At 38.5% G+C, this 16319-nt stretch overlaps 1 protein-coding gene across 5 annotated transcripts in view; it reads right to left on the bottom strand.

The window, feature by feature from the left end:
• EPC1 (enhancer of polycomb homolog 1) overlaps positions 1–16319 on the bottom strand; it is a 103801-nt gene that overhangs the window by 48562 nt on the left and 38920 nt on the right. The window contains exon 1 of one of the 5 annotated variants that reach the window (XM_032259675.1): positions 1678–3956. The exons of the other annotated variants lie outside the window; for them this stretch is intronic. The gene's annotated coding sequence lies outside the window, so the exon portion shown is untranslated. Of the gene's footprint in view, positions 1–1677; positions 3957–16319 lie in introns of those variants that run through there. 5 annotated transcript variants of the gene reach the window in all.

Genomic DNA, 16319 nt, shown 5'->3' with positions numbered 1-16319 from the left:
AAACAAAACAAAACAAAAAATAACTCACAGAAGTTGAGGGTAAGAACAGGGTTTACCAGAAACTGGGGATAACAGGAGGGATGGGAAACAAGGAGAAGTTGGTCAAGGGGTACAATTCACAGTTAGATAGGAGTAAGTTCTGGTACTCTATTGGACAGTAGAGTGACTATTACTAACAACAGCACATTATGTGTTTCAAAATAGCCAGAAGAAACAATTGTGAGTGTTCTCACAACAAAGAAATGACAAATGCTTAAGGTGATGGCTATGTTAATTGCCATGATCTGGTCATTACACAGTGTACACATATACTGAAACATTACTCTATATAGTCATGCATTGCTCAATAATGGGAATCTGTTTTGAGAAATGCATCATTAGGTGATTCTATCATGCAAATACTATAGCTTTTACTTAAACTTAGATAGTAGCTTACTACATTCCTAGGCTATATGGTATAGCTTATAGGCCACTAACCTCTATAGTATATTACTGTACTGATTACTGTACGCAATTATAACACAAAAAAGCATTTGTGGATCTAAGCGTATCTAAACATGGAAAAGGTACAGTAGGCATATGGCATTATAATTTTGGGGGACACCAGAGTCATATATGTAATGTTGTTGACTGAAACGTCACTATGCAGCACATAACCATATGTACGATTACTGTGTGTCAATTTTAAAAACTCTAAAATGGTATGTTGCTTGTTCTGTGTTTGGTATTCCAAGAAAGAAACACATTTTAAAACTGACAACAGTTAATAATCAGGAATAAAAGGAAGATGGCTCCCAAATGGTGAGGCTTGTGCAGTTGGGAGAGAAGATTTCTCAACCCCAAGCCCTAAGTTTAAAATCCACCAAAGGCTTTGAGCGACAAAGAGTATCATATTCACCATTAAAACATCTGAATCGGTTAAAGAGTCTCAAAGCAGAGGTCCAATTAAAATTGTGACACCCAGTAAATGCTCTCAGTTGAATAAAATGCTCTGAGATAAAGAAAAAGACACACACATACACACACACACAGAGCCCAACAGGTTCCTGGTAGCAGCGTTTGTAAGACAGACATCTGGTAAAGAACACTGGCACATGAGCTGAATGTAAATACATTAGAAGCTTGCATAGTTGTGCTGCCAACAAACAACAAACCAGAGCCTGAATTAAAAACCTCATTTAAAAGTATGCTTAAGTCTCCAACTTTCTTTTGGAAGCAGGTTGTCAAGCCTTTTAGTTCCCAACGAGGGTATATTTTCCAATGATTACTTCAGATGAGGCTAAGGAAGAGATGGAAAAGGAGGAATCTCCTAGGTATCAACGGCTACAGCCACACACACACACAAACAATGGCCTGGGGAGAGGAGTCCCCGCCACCGAGACCTAGTGCTGAAACAAGCACGCTCCCCATATCTAGGATAAATGGGGCTGGCGGGGGGATTTCTGAATGGCTGTGGGATGGGGACTGCAGTGCTCCTCTAAAGTTCTGTTATCCACATGGGAGTGCTTTTTGGGGTTATCCTGTCCCTGTTATTTCAATGCACATGAGTGCGGCGGGAAGGTAGTTTCAGGTAACATTTTCGTTCACAGTTCCCCAGGTCAACAGGAAACACACATAGATCTGGTATACGGAATTATGTGTATCACCTGGAAACTCTAACTTTGATGCTGTCCTTACCTGGGACTTCTGAGCTGGCTTCACTGGGGAAGAGGAGTGTATTTTCTCTGTGACAAGGGTAAGCCAAACCTTGGCCTACTTATTAACAATGTTGTTTCTGCCTTTTGGTCATATGACAAGATTGTACCTTCTGGCTCCTTTATGATGACATGCAGCTATGTTTCTTGTTCTGGCCAATGAGCTGTGAGCAAAAGTGGTTTTTAACTTCTGGCCAACGCATCTTAGCAGCAGATGCAAAGAAATACATGAGTTCTTCTCTTTCCCCCACTGCAGTGTACACAATGTTTAGGATAAAGGCTGCTCTGCCAGTCTGCATCGTGGAGTGAGGCCACATAGAACAGAACCCCCCAATCAACCCGGTGGATAGCGCAATGGTAAAAATAGAACTTTGTTGCGAAGCCACTAAGATTTTGAGATTGTTATGTTTATAGCCCAACCATACTTATCCTAACAAATGGAGGGAAACCCTTAAACTCAATTGAACATTCAAGTAAGAGGTAAGCATATAGATCATGTATTTCAAGTTTTCTCTATAAATGATAAAAACGAGAACTAGCAGTTAAGCCATCTGTCTAATCACAGAGTAACCACGTGGTAGATTCTGCTGGAACCATCTTTACCCTCATGTAATGATAAATTACAATAAGAGTTATGTCCCTAATCTCCAGACACAGCTCTGGGATAGACTAAACTAGAAACATATGAATAAATTAACAATAAGCCAATCCAGTCACTTATTAAAAAATTACAGAGACATTAAGCTCCAATGCTAGAGGTACCTGGAGCTTAGAGTCACGTGGTGAGACTATAACCAAATAACTACATAAATAAAATGGAAATTTACAGCAGTAATTGCTACGAAAGATGATATTATGAGAGCCCACGACAGTCCTGTTATAATGAGTGGATACATAAGGAAGTGACCTTGAGCTGAGATCTGAAGGATCAGTGGGAGATTACTAAACCAACCCAAAGCGGAATGGTGTTTCAGTGCATGAGAATAAATGAGAAATGATTCAGTGGCTGAAGGGAATTTGAAGGCTCTGGGGGACATAAGGGCCAGATTACATAAAGCCTAGTATATAATGCCACTTTGAAAACAATGAGAACTCTTCACAGGTTTTTAGCAAGAGTGACACAATGAGATTTCCTTTTTCAAAGGGCCACTGGTTGTGTTAATACTGGGAGGCAGCAATTGCAGTCTTGGGAGTACCGGTGAGGAAGCTACTTAAATTTAGGCAAGAGATGACAGTACCTTGAATTAGGAAAGTGGCAAAGGAGACAATAACATCTGAAATATTTGGAACTTATTTAAACGTCATTACACTGGAATTTTTACTCAGGATATTTTAAACTCTTGTTAGCCTGTCTACAGCTTCAGCCTAGTTCTCTAATCTTTCCACTGGATTCACAGTCAATCTGAACACATTAAGCTGAGTGGAAGGGCGGCAAACAAAAAATAGCATTTATATCACAAGTATGCCTCTCCAACAGCCCCAGTAATAGGTATGGGTGATCATCTTGTTTCATGCCATTTTATTTGGTAGTCAAACTCACTGGATTATATTCTATTATTTACCAATTGATAAGGCAGGCTGCTTAGCAAAAAATTCTGGATTCAAATCTTAGAAATTGCAGATTTTATTCAAATGTAAGATTCTAGAAGGGATTTAAGGTAGTTAGGCCCCTAAATAAAGGAACATTATTGTAAGTATTAATTGGTTTCTTGCTAGTGATGCAAAGTATTACGCATCCTTGAGAAATAAAGAGTTTTAGATATGAACAAGAAATAAGGTTCAACTGAAAAATTTTATGGGGGAAAAAAAAAACCCAGTCATAAAAATATAAAGGCCGGAAAAAAATGTTAATCATAAGCATTTTTTTTCTGTCCTGTCTCCAAAAAAGCAGAACAAAATGTTTCATCACTACAAAAGTTAGAATGTCTGATCTCATGTATATTGTACAAAATCACAGTGTAAAAGTTCAAATGTAGGATGAAATAAAACAATGTTTTTAAAATAGTGTATAGAAAATTACAAGACAAACAAATCAAGGTATATTATTTATTATTTCTGTGCATTTCAGGGTATACAGAAAAAAAAAGATTGCTATTTTCTTTTACTTAAATTGCATTACAAAGAAACATTCACAAAGGGAAAAAATCCATACAGAATTCTCATATGTAGTTTCAAGATTACATTATGGTAAATGAAAAGGAAATTTTAATTAGCTGGGTGTGGTGATGGCCGCCTGTAATTCCAGCTACTCAGGAGGTTGAGGCAGGAGAATCGCTTGAACCCCGGAAGCGGAGGTTGCAGTGAGCCAAGATCGCACCACTGCACTCCAGCCTGGGCAGAAAGAGCAAAACTCCATTTCAAAAAGAGAAAAGAAAGAAAAGGAAAATTTAAGGCAGGTAATATGGTAACTGCAACTAAAATCTTCATTTTTGAAACTTTCAGATCAGAGAGAAGAAATTTTAATGTACTAAAGTTTAGAGTAAAATAACTGGTTTTGATTTTATGTTTTCTATTGTACTTATATTTACTTCAAATGAAAACAAAAAATAGATGACTTCTCCGGAACTTAGTATTATAAGTTGGTTTACATGGTTTTATGAGACTTAGAGAGAGATAACATATAAACTATCCAAAGTAAAAATAAGTATTTCTGATATTTACAATTGGGACCTAAGAAAGATTACCTCAGATTGTTTTATTTACTAGGTGAATTATAAGCCCCTTCAAGATAAGACGTGTCTGTAAATTCCACAGTATTTAGCATTATACTTTGTAAATGTAAGTTTACAAGCATTTGATGAGTAAGTCATCTCATAAGTCAACACGATATACAAGTAGTCTAAGCACAACATTTCACAAAACACACTTTGGGAAAGGCCATAACATTTTTTCTGGGTTAAAATTTTGGTTTATTAAAAATGTCTCATGTCCTTCCCATAAACCACAGGTTAAATCTTACTTTATTAGTCTCACTCAAAATGCTCAAAGGCTGGAAAACACAAAACAGGTACCTGATTATCATTTTACAATACAAAGTTATCATTGACTACCTGGATTTTTCCAGAACTTTTCAAACACTAATTTAAGAAACATTTGTGCCAGTACAATATTAAGCCTTTAAGATACAACAGTTTTTGCTTTCAGAGGGTTTGTTGCAAAGGAAACAATCATAAGTGAATCTGTTTTCCAAAAGTGCTATGACAGGGCTTGGAAAGGCTTCATAAAAGTTGACAGCAAACAGGTTGGTTGAATGGATAGAGGAAAAGGAAAACCATCTGGGGTAAAGGGCAATGTAAGTAAAGGAAGAAGTGAGAGACAGCATGGCCCACTGAGAGAGCATTAAGTACAGTATAGTTCAGTTCACTGAGCACAGACTTGTGGTAGCCAGCCTGCAGGATGGTGCCCAATGATCCCTGTGTCTTGGTGCTGCTCATTCATACCCTTGGGTAGTCCCCTCCCACAGTGAACAGGGTTGGTCTGTGTGACCAACAGCACATGGTAGAAGTGATGGTATGTGATAAAAGACTTGCATGCACTCTTAAGTTGGTACATACTCTTGAATCATGTGTTTTGTGGGAAGCCAGATGTCATGTTGTGAAGACACACAGGTAGTAGAGAGAACTGCAGGATGGCGGACAGAAGCCTCAAGTCAACAATGTAAGCAAGCCTGGAAGCAGGGCTGCAGCTGACTGCAACCCTAAACAGCTTTTATGCAGATCCACCCAACAGATATTGCCTTTGGATTCCTGATCCTCATAAACTTGAGATTACAAAATAATTGTTTTAAACTGATACATTTGGCCGGGCGTGGTGGCTCACACCTGTAATCTAAGCACTTTGGAGGCCAAGGCGGGCGGAGTTCAAGACCAGCCTGACCAACATGGTGAAACTGCGTCTTTAAAAAAAATAAAATAAAAACATAAAATTAAACTGATACATTTTGGGTAATTAGTTACATAGTAATAGACAAGTAACACATGATGATACTGACAATCCCCACTGCTATAATAAAACACTGAAATGTTGGATTGGCTTTGGAAACAGACCGTGGCTTTTAAGGATGGTATCAGGTAAGAAGCTGTTTTAAAAAGTCTCGTGGATTTCATAAGGCTACAAGGAGAACAGAAGAGTAGGTAGACGTTATTGGACACCAGAAGAGGAGGTATGTTTGTTAGGAAGGGGCAGGAGGCTTAGTAACACTGTGACCTCTGATCATATAAAAACTGAAAACTTTAGCTGGGCATGGTTGGCTCACACCTGTAATCCCAGCACTTTGGGAGGCTGAGGTGGGCAGATCATGATCAAGAGTTCAAGATCAGCCTGACCAACATGGTAAAACCCCAGCTCTACTAAAAACACAAAAAAATTTAGCCGGGTGTGATGGCACATGCCTGTAATCCCAGCTACTCAGGAGGCTGAGACAGGAGAATTGCTTAAACCTGGGAAGCGGAGGTTGCAGTGAGCTGAGATTGCACCACTGCACTCCAGCCTGGGTGACAGAATGAGACTCCGCCTCAAACAAACCAACAAACCCCACGAAATTTTGGCAAAGCACGGTGTTTCACGCCTGTAATCCCAGCACTTTGGGAGGCCAAGGCGGCCAGCCTGGGCAACACGGTGAAACCCCGTTTCTACTAAAATACAAAAGAAAATTAGCTGGGCCTGGTGGTGTGCGCCTGTAGTCCCTGCTACCCAGGAGGCTGAGGCAGGAGAATCACTTGAACCCAGGAGGTGGAGGTTGCAGTGAGCTGAGATCCTGCCACTGAACTCCATCCTGGGAGACACAGTGAGACTCTGTCTCAACCACCACCACCACCACCACCATCACCAGCACCTGGACATTTTCTGTAATGAACTGGGTGATTTAGCTAAAGAGAGTTTCAACTAGAAAGTGCTGTCTCCCTTTTTCTGCTATATACAGCAAAAAATGAGAAGACATAAATTAAATCAAGACCTCTTAAAGAAGAGCAAGGACTGGATGGTTTTGAAAATTTGCAGTCTCTTCAGATTGCAAACAATGCTAAACTTCAGAAATGGATTCTGAGCCAAGATCAAATCCAGGGCACTGCCAGAAAAACATGATCCAAAAACTAAGCCACAGGAGTAACTATAAAATCCTCTGTTAAGATCTCAGAAATACCAAAGATGGTACCTCAGAATACTACTTTGTCAGACAAAAGGCCTCTTAGAATTATGCACTTCACAGTGTCTTCTCAGTTAGATGATAAAGCTTTTGCAAGGTGAAGGGTGTTGTCTTTCATTAGCTTAAGGTAGTAAAGGGCATACTCAAATAAATTTGTGCATATGATTTTCAACTAATAGACTGACCCCAAAATGATTCACAAAAGACGCACAAAGTTTTTAAAAAGAATTACATATGGCGAAACATTGCCAGCTTGAAGTGAGAGAGAAACAGAAAATGAAGCCTTCAGAGGCCCCAAATATTGGTAAGAAGCAAGGTAAGAAAAGTAGTCAGTTGCAAACATGTACTACCTTTCACGGAGAAGGGTGACTCAGGAGAACCACATGCCCAAAGGGCAAAGCTGAGAGCCAGGGGTGAATTATACCTAGGAATTGAAAGCCAATCAAGGATTGCCTGATTGGATTTCAGAGCTGTTACAGACCAGGGATTTCCTTGTGCCTACTATCTCTTAGCCCCCACCTTTGATAGGAGTGTTTTATAGAGGTTTTCTTAAGCCTGACTCAATAGTGTATACTGGGCAAGTGTCTGGAGGGAGGATGAGGACCAGGTATCACGTTGGCTTTATAGGTCAGCAGGAATTGTACTTGAGAAGCTCTACTTAAGGAATGTCCAGGAAGTCCCAAGTGTACCTGAATCTAACTTAGAAGAGATTCTGGACTTTGAGCTGTGACAGGATAAGACTTTTGAATATAACAGGTAAAAATAAATAAATAAATCACACTTTATACAGGTATATGCTATTGACTCAAATACCATAAATAGTGATGCCAAGGAAGTGACTTTCAAATAAGAACTGCAAAAGTTCTGAACAAAAAAAGTACAACATCCTCTTACTTTATACACCAGCTGCTTTTCTGGAAAATTTAATGTATATTAAAAACAAACAAAAAATCTTCACATGTAAAATGAAATTAGATCCTAGACTCAGATAATTTGTAAATGTTTTATCTGCTGGAACGTTCTCTGGGAAAGTCGAAAGTGTCATTTTGTGGGACTGTGCTTTGTATGGTGGGGTTTACATCATTACTAGGCACCTCTTATTTTTAATAAATGTCAAGAGCTTTCCTAGTAACTGACAATCCAAAGCATCCCCACAAATTTCCAGAATGTCTCCAGGATGGGAGAATGATATAGCCCCTGTTGAGAACCACTGCAGAGGAAGGAGAAGTCTAAGATATTCAATAACAAACCTTAAAGGTCCATTTTCTGAGCCCTGAAACAATTGTGCTGTACAAAAATCCTTCATTGTGAAGATATTTGCACAACTGTGCAGCAGGAGTGCTAGGTATTCCTTGGAGTTCAAGGGGTCATCACTTTGTACCTAGTGGTCACCACTTTCTGCCTACTACTTCTAGCTCCAAGAATGGTCTTCTACAGTTAAGAGTATCTAGCAGGAGGGTTACCTTGTATTGTTTGTTCATGTGAAGTTGGCTGGATAAATCTCATCATTCTTTGTAACCATTACCAACAGAGTCCAAGATGTAACCGTACCACCCTGGCTCTCATCGCCATTCTAATCTCAGTATCTCCTAATCTGTCCCAATCTTCCACTCTTCCTGACCTTCTCAAAGTCTTCCACTCTGTTGTCTAGACTAAAGATGTATCGGCAAACTCCTCTTTATATTCATTCTCAACTTCTTTCAGTGTTCCCCCATCTTCCTGCCCTAACTAAAGCCTGGCAATGTCTTCCAGAAGCAATACTCCCCATTGCCCTTTCAAGCAGAAGCTGTTTATTTTGCCATAGCCCAGACCTGTGGATAGCATACACACCCACCCTCCTTGCTTCCCATTGCCAGTTCTACCCTATTTCTTCTTTGTTGTCCCTTCAAAGAAAACAACAACAACAACAAAAAACCACTCAGAAGCTCACAGTATCACTCTCTTCCTGAAGCTGTCATATACACTCTCCCATCACAGTGACAGTGCTCACTGTCTTCTCAACTACCACACTTCTGGCATCATTTTTAATGGCAGTATTTACATGGATAATGATCTAACAGCGTGACCTTCTCACCCATGCTGATCTTTTCCTCTACTTCGTCTCAGACACCGCTCCTGTGGTTATACTCTAGATTTTGCCTTCACTGATAATTATGCCACCTCTGAAATTTAAACTCAAGCATGTCACTCTTTAGTCACCACCCTCCTAACTTGGTTTCACTCACTCAAGCACTCCCACTGTAACAAATCAATTCCACAGAGCTTTCCATCCCAGGGTACCACTTTCCCACTATTCTTCAGCTCCCGATGTCTTTTTCCCTGCTTACCCAGTTTAGATCTCATGGTCCATCATGATAATCTTTTAATTTCTTCATCCCTGTCGTCCTCCTTTGTACCTGCTGGTCAAACACTGACCCTTGACGAACCCTATCTACCTACTTTGTGCTGGAACCCAAGTGAATGTGACTGCCCAAATGAGGTGACTGGTCTCACTTTAAAAGATCACAAATACTGAGACCTCAGCAAGTCTATCAATCTTTCTACATTTTACTATTAAGTTAGCTTTCCCATACCTACCTCATCTCTTAAGGTTCTCCCTCACTCTGAGGTGATGACCTCACTCACACCTCACAGAGAAAACAGAATCATAGGATAAACTACCTCATCCTGTCATAACCAACTCTAATGACTGACATGCATCTTTTCTCATTTATCTGCCTTCCTTTTAAAAAGGAAAAAAAAAGTTCCCATTGTAACTAGTAACAAATGTCTCCATGAAATGTATCCAGGAGACATTAACTAGTTATTAGGAGTGAAGTCCTTGAGTAGGAGAGAGGATGGGATTATTTCATACTTTCTTTCATGAAATAATTCTACTAGTTCTAGTAATTCTTGCTTTTATTTGTAGCTTTAACATTTTAATCTGATTACCTGGGCTATTTCTACACCTCTTTCTGTTAGTTTTCTCCCTAATTATGGGTCATATTTTCCAGCTTCTTTGCAAGCCTGATAATTTCTTATTGGATGCTAAACACTGAGCTTTATGTTGCAGGACCTTTTAATATTCCTTTAATTTGGCCTTTGTTCTGGGACACAATCAAGTTTCTTGAAATTTAGTTTAATTCTTTTGAAGCTAGTGCTCAATCTTTGTTAGGGCAAGTCCAGGACAGTCTTTAGAACTAAGCTGGCCTTGGCCTCACTACTGAGACAATAACCCTTCTGAGAGTTTTACTTGATACTCTGTATTATGAGGCCTTTCCATTCTGGTTAGTGGGAATGTAGCATAGTCTCAGCCCCGTGAGCTTCCCAAACTGTTCTTTCTTTCCTGTTGCTTTTCCCTAGACTTGAAAGTTCCTAATGGACAGGCTCACATCAGTTTTCACCTAGACACTCGAAGGGACACCCTATGAATATCTGGAGCTCTTTTTCTGTGCAGCTCTGCTACTCTGCCCTGAAGTCACAAAGGCCTCCCCACACTCTGAATTCTGTTTCTTCAACTCAAGGAGCTGCCGGGTCTATCTGGGATTTCTCCTCCCTGTGCTGCAATTTGAAAATTCTCAGGGCAAGGAAGTAGGGAAAGCTAAGGCTCAGCTTCATTTGTTTCCTTCACTTGTGCCTGGTGGAACTTTGTAACTAATTTTTAAAGGAAATAATTTGCTGATCTGGCAACCTCCTTCAGCTACTCCAGCCCTATTTTTTTCCTGCTCTTTCATAGCAGAGCTATGCCAAAGAGTTGACTATACTTGCTATGTCTCCTTTTTCATCTTTTATTATTTCATCTACTCCAGCTGGGCTTTCCTTCCCACCATTCCACCAAAACAAGCCAAAGACACATATTTAATTACATTACTTTCCCATACCTTCTTCTCTGTGAACATAGTTAACCAATGCCTTTCCTTCTTGAGATGCTTTTATTCTAAAAGCAAAGAAAATCTTAATAGCTCCTCCTCTACCTGAGTCCCAGAGCAAGCATTCTAGACAATTCACATGCTGAAGACGCTCAGATTTACAGTACCAACTCATGACTTCCAAGTTATACACTTCTAGCACAAACTGCTCTAATGTATATATTTTCATATATCCAGTTAGGACAAATGAGGCACATTGCAAACTGAACAAGTCCATCCCTTCTGCATCCCTGCCCCTAACCGTCCCTTCTCAGAAAGTGGCCCATCATTATCCAGCTGCTCAAGCTGGAGGTTCACCCTCGGGATTTTCTCTCTCCATCTAGTACATTCAAATCCATCAGCAAGTTCTGCTGGTTCTGGTTTCTCAAGATATCTCTCAAATTCCTCCATTTCTCTTCCTTTCCACTACTACCAATCCTATTTAAAGCCACCATCATCACTCTTGCCCAGTATGACTCATTCTCCATATGGTAGCCAGAATAATCTTGAAAAACTATTAAATCAGACCATATGACTTCCTTAAACTTGCTAATAGCTTACTTCATTTAAACACAGTACAAACTTCTCATGGCAGCCTAACAGCGCCTTCCTGATCTGGATCCCGAGTACGTGTGTGTCCTCATCTCTTCACCTCCCATCCCCTGCTCACTTTGCTCTGGGTACACTGGCCTCCTTTCTGTTTTCAGCTCAGGCTCTGTGCACCTGTAGGTCTCCCTGTCTGGGATGTTCCTCATGCAGATCTTCCCATAGCTGGCTCATTTCCACCACTCAGGTTTCAGGCCTCATATTTCCTAACCATCTACCCAAAGAAAATTATCCTTCGCCTTCTAACTAAAATTCTGTACTATCTTGTTCCACTGCCACGTAAGAGTCGTGATACATTTTTACTTTTATTCGTTTTTTGCCTGTGTTCCCTTATATTTTGAACACTTACTACATGCCAGAGACTATTTCAGGTGTTGAAAACCTACCAGTGAAAATGAATAAAGCAGACAAAAATTCCTGCCCTCACAGAGCCCACGATCTAGAATGTAAGAGCCATGAGACAGTCCTGTTTGCTCATTTTTGTATTCACAGGGCCTGTAACAGTGCCTGGCTCCAAGCAAATAAGCAACAAATATTTCCTACAAAAGTGGATGTATCTATATTTTCTCAGTCTTTGTACAACATACCTCACCTCAAATATCTCTACTTTGCTATTATAACAACCAGATTCTTCTTTTAGACTTCAAAATAGCCATATTTAAATTTTGTTTCACTTTCAAACTCTTTTGGCTTACAGGTAAAACACAAATTTGCAACTATCACTAAAGAATTCTGAGCTGAGCAATAGTGGCTCATTCCTGTAGTCTCAGAAATTTGAGAAGCGGAGGTGGGTGGATTGCTTGAGCCCAAGAGTTTGAGACCAGCTTAGGCAACACAGCAAACATATGGTGCTGTCTGTCTGGAGTTTCGGCTCAGGAGGCTGAGGTGGGAGGATCCTTGAGCACAGGAGGCTGAGGCTGCAATGAGCTGAGATCGTGCCACTACACTCCAGCCTGGGCAACAGAGGGAGACCCTGTCTCAAATAAATAAATAAATAAATAAATAATCAATTCTGGTTCTAATCTCAAATTTCTCATGAAAACAAAAGTATTTTCTGACTGCTACATCCATTTATACCTTTAAAATCCTTTAGAGATTGGCTTTTAGAACTTGACCCTTCTTAAACTGGAACCAACCATCCATGCAAATTATGTTGACATAATATGCAAATGGGATTGCTAATTCAAGATTTAATAATTATTCTCTATACACATAAAATTCTTTTGGAAACATTTAAATATAATGGCAACACCATATTTTCATTACAACAGGAAACTATCATAGGCCTACTGCATTTTACAGTCAAGAAAACCTGGGGCATGTGCAAGCAGAGCTAGAGGCTAGAGTTAGGCCTTAAGTCTATTAACTCCTAGTCTGATGCCTTTTCCTATTAATAATTACCTAAATTAGCTGGGCATGGTGGTGTGTACCTGTATCCCAGCTACTCGGGAGGCTGAGGCACGAGAATCACTTCCAGCTGGGAGATGGAGGTTGCAGTAAGCTAAAATTGCGCCACTGCACTCCAGCCTGGGTGACAGAGTGAAACTCTGTCTCAATAATAATAACCTAAGTTAAAATACATAGTTTTTCACAATTATATCATACAACTCTCTAAGAAGACAAAATACATCTAATGCTTTTATGTCAGACTATCCCAAATACAAAAGATAATGTTATCTTTTGAGGACTAACAAAAAGCAAGGCCATTCTAAAAATTCAATGTGTTTGGCAATAATAAAATTCATCTGTACATGATTTTACATACACTGTCTTATTCACTCCTCAGAGCTAACTGTAAGGTAGGTCAGAAGACTTAACACACGCAGAGACTGAAGTTCTTTCAAGGAAGTTGAGTGACTTGTCAATGGATACAAAATTAAGGTAAGAAAAATTTCCTCAGAGGATACACAATTGCCATTTGGATACTGAGCAGATACACAATTGCTACATTATCAAAATAATCCATCCCAATATATAAAAAAACTAGAACCTATACTAAATCATTCACAGGACATTTTAAACCTCAGGTCATCTTTGCCCCACGATTCACTCTAAGGTCACATCCAATTTCTTTAGTCAGTACTTGCTATACTGAGGGAAAATTCAACCAAAACTATTTGCTTTAATATCTGCTTTGCAATTCAGCAAGTGATGATCACAACACATATCCAAAACTGAACCAAAACTTTACAGATAACCTCCATTACAGCAAATAGTTGAGGAAGGGCTTTATCTTTTAAAGAACTGATTGTGTCTGCATTGATCAAAGCTATGCCTCAGATAATGTGTTAAAGTAGATGTAGTAAGTATAGCAAGTTTGCTTTTTTCATCTACTTATTCCAGTAGGGCTGGTAGATGGAATTCACATATTTAAGGGTGCAAAGTTGGATGTCCACTGTATTTAAAATACTGTAAGAGCTCAAAATCAATACCTATTACAGGCTTTAATAAACTTGATCAAGAAAGATTTGCTACAGTTTATAAATGTGTTGAAGGCAACATAGTTAGCATTAAGTAATAAATTAAAAGCAATTCTAGCACCAGGTGTATTGGCTCTTGCCTATAATCTTAGTACTTTGGGAGATCAAGGTGGGTGGATCACTTGAGCCCAGCAGTTTGAGACCAGCTTGGGCAACATGGTAAAAAACTCCATCTCTACAGAAAAAGAAAGAAAAAAAAAAAAAGGTGTGGTGGTTAGTACCTGTAGTCTCAGCTACTCAGGAAGTTGAGGTGAGAGGACTGCTTGAGCTTGGGAGGTTGAGGCTGCAGCTGCAGTGAGCAGATTGTGCCACTGCTCTATAGCCTGGGTGACAGAGCAAGACCTTCACTCAAAAAAACAAAAACAAAACAAAACTAACAAACAAAAAAAGCAATTCTAGCAAGTTGTTTAAAACATTTGAATCCCTTGTTTTCTCAGAGTTTGGTTTATTCTTATCAAAAAGTTATTATATTAATGCAAGTCACACTTTAATGGTCCAAGTTTAAAAGTAAAACTCTAGTTCTATCTCTGAAAGTATGTCATATTTTCCTATCAGTTTTGCACTTAGACACATTCAATTAATTTTATTCCTAAATTACAATAGAAACCATTAATTCCATGGTGTTATTGCTCCCTTTAAAATGCTATCTTCTGCTTTTAACTAACTGCTGTTAACAATGAAGCATTCTTTTCAAGAAAATTGAGTAATGAATGTAATTTAGAATCCACATCTTTATATATATATATAAAAAGAACTCTTGCCATTACTAAGTGCTTTAAAACATGGACATATCTGTTTGTGTGTGTATAGCGTCTATGTTTCTACCATTACTACCACTATATACCATGACACAGTAGAATGCAAAATATAAAACTAAAACCCAGCCACTTTTAACAGAAGTTGGTATATTTAATCCTGCCCACAAATTCATGAACATTTATGCACAACTTTCTCTTGTTTATAAAATTTAAGCTATCCTATATCTAGACAGTCCTTTTAATTAAGTCCTATTAACAGAAAAAAAATGTAATTCTGTACAAATTCCACTGCTGATCACAAAGCACCCACAAAGTACTATTAGATACAAAAACACATTAGTTTTCATCATTGCTGTATAATAGTCTAAGTACAAGCTAATCCAAAATTTTAGATACCAAATGGTATATACTAAAACAAAAGTTAATACTAACACTTTGGGTGCATAGGCATTTAAGTGTTCAAAAGTTCCCTTCTGTATTCGAGTCCTTAGTCTCTTCCTGGATTGCCTGTCCTTTTTGAATTATCCTCCTTCAATTAAGTCTATTTGGTAACTGCCAAACTGAGATAAAACCAAAATGACTCAGTTTGAAATTTATGGAACAGCTGATCTTAATCCTGGGCTTTCTGCCCCAGCCCATTACCAATACCTTGAGAAATTGATGACAAGTGTGAACCTTCTCCCTAGAAAAATATATTCTAACATTTTATAGGCATATGGAGTGAATTCATCAACTTCCAGAGTCATTTCCACATAACCCTCAGAACCCTAGCTTAGAAACTTTATGCAAAAATACCTTGGGACAATACAGAAAGCTGAAATTAGATATTATTTCTCTTTGATTTTATCTGAACTGTTATCTAATGCAACCCCCCATACTCTCAATTCTTTTCTAATTCAAACTATCTATAGTTCGTTAAACTTTGCTTCGACTATAATTGAGATATCATGTATCTCTCTTCATTTCCAAGACAGTGGATAGAATGGAGAAATCTAGATTGATTTTTACAGCTCCAGATAAAAGGGCTAAAATTATTGGTCTAAAATATTAAAGGTTAAAGAAAGAGACTCTTGGTTTATTTCAAAAGTGATTTAAACTTAAACTAGGTTTTTATTACTAAGTTTTGGAAAGGTAGTAACCATTTTTTTTTTTTCGTATCAAGGATATGTACATAAAAACAACTCTGGTCCACTTTTTATAAATAGTTCTTAACCTGGACTTAGTAATGCTGTATATTGTGCCAGTAATACAGAAAAGGCCGGAGTATAAGGACTATTCTGTCCTGTTAGAATCCTATAGAACCAAGGTGCTTCATTATGGTGGTTAGATCCTACTTGTAACAGTTTCAAAGGTGACTGCAGGTTAGCATCAATATGATAACATCATCAACAACTTAACTGCACCAAATATCCTACCCAACCCCATCTAGGTAACAGGAGAGTAAGTTAAGTTGCCACCTCCTGATAAATGGAACAATGCAACCTAGACAACCCAATGAAAAGTAAAACTACTATGAAACAGTAGCTCCATTTTGCTAAATATCATCTTAAAACTGACTTTTAAGAGTGTCTTTTAAAGTGATGCTTCCATAAAGGAGAAATGTAACAACATAAAGCTTGAATTTTAATCGAGTCAGTTTTTATAAAAACATTTGATAATATTAACCCATTTGCTAAGTTTAACCTTTCAACAGAATGTGAAGCAGTAGCACAAGATTTAAGATTATAATCTTAAAGTTAACATTGTTAAAA

Source organism: Sapajus apella, unplaced genomic scaffold (genome assembly GCF_009761245.1).
Source record: "Sapajus apella isolate SASKATOON/1434 unplaced genomic scaffold, GSC_monkey_1.0 scaffold111, whole genome shotgun sequence".
In the NCBI taxonomy this organism is placed as follows: domain Eukaryota; kingdom Metazoa; phylum Chordata; class Mammalia; order Primates; family Cebidae; genus Sapajus; species Sapajus apella.
Note: the sequence above shows the minus strand (reverse complement) of the source record. Positions and strands in the feature narration are given on the sequence as shown.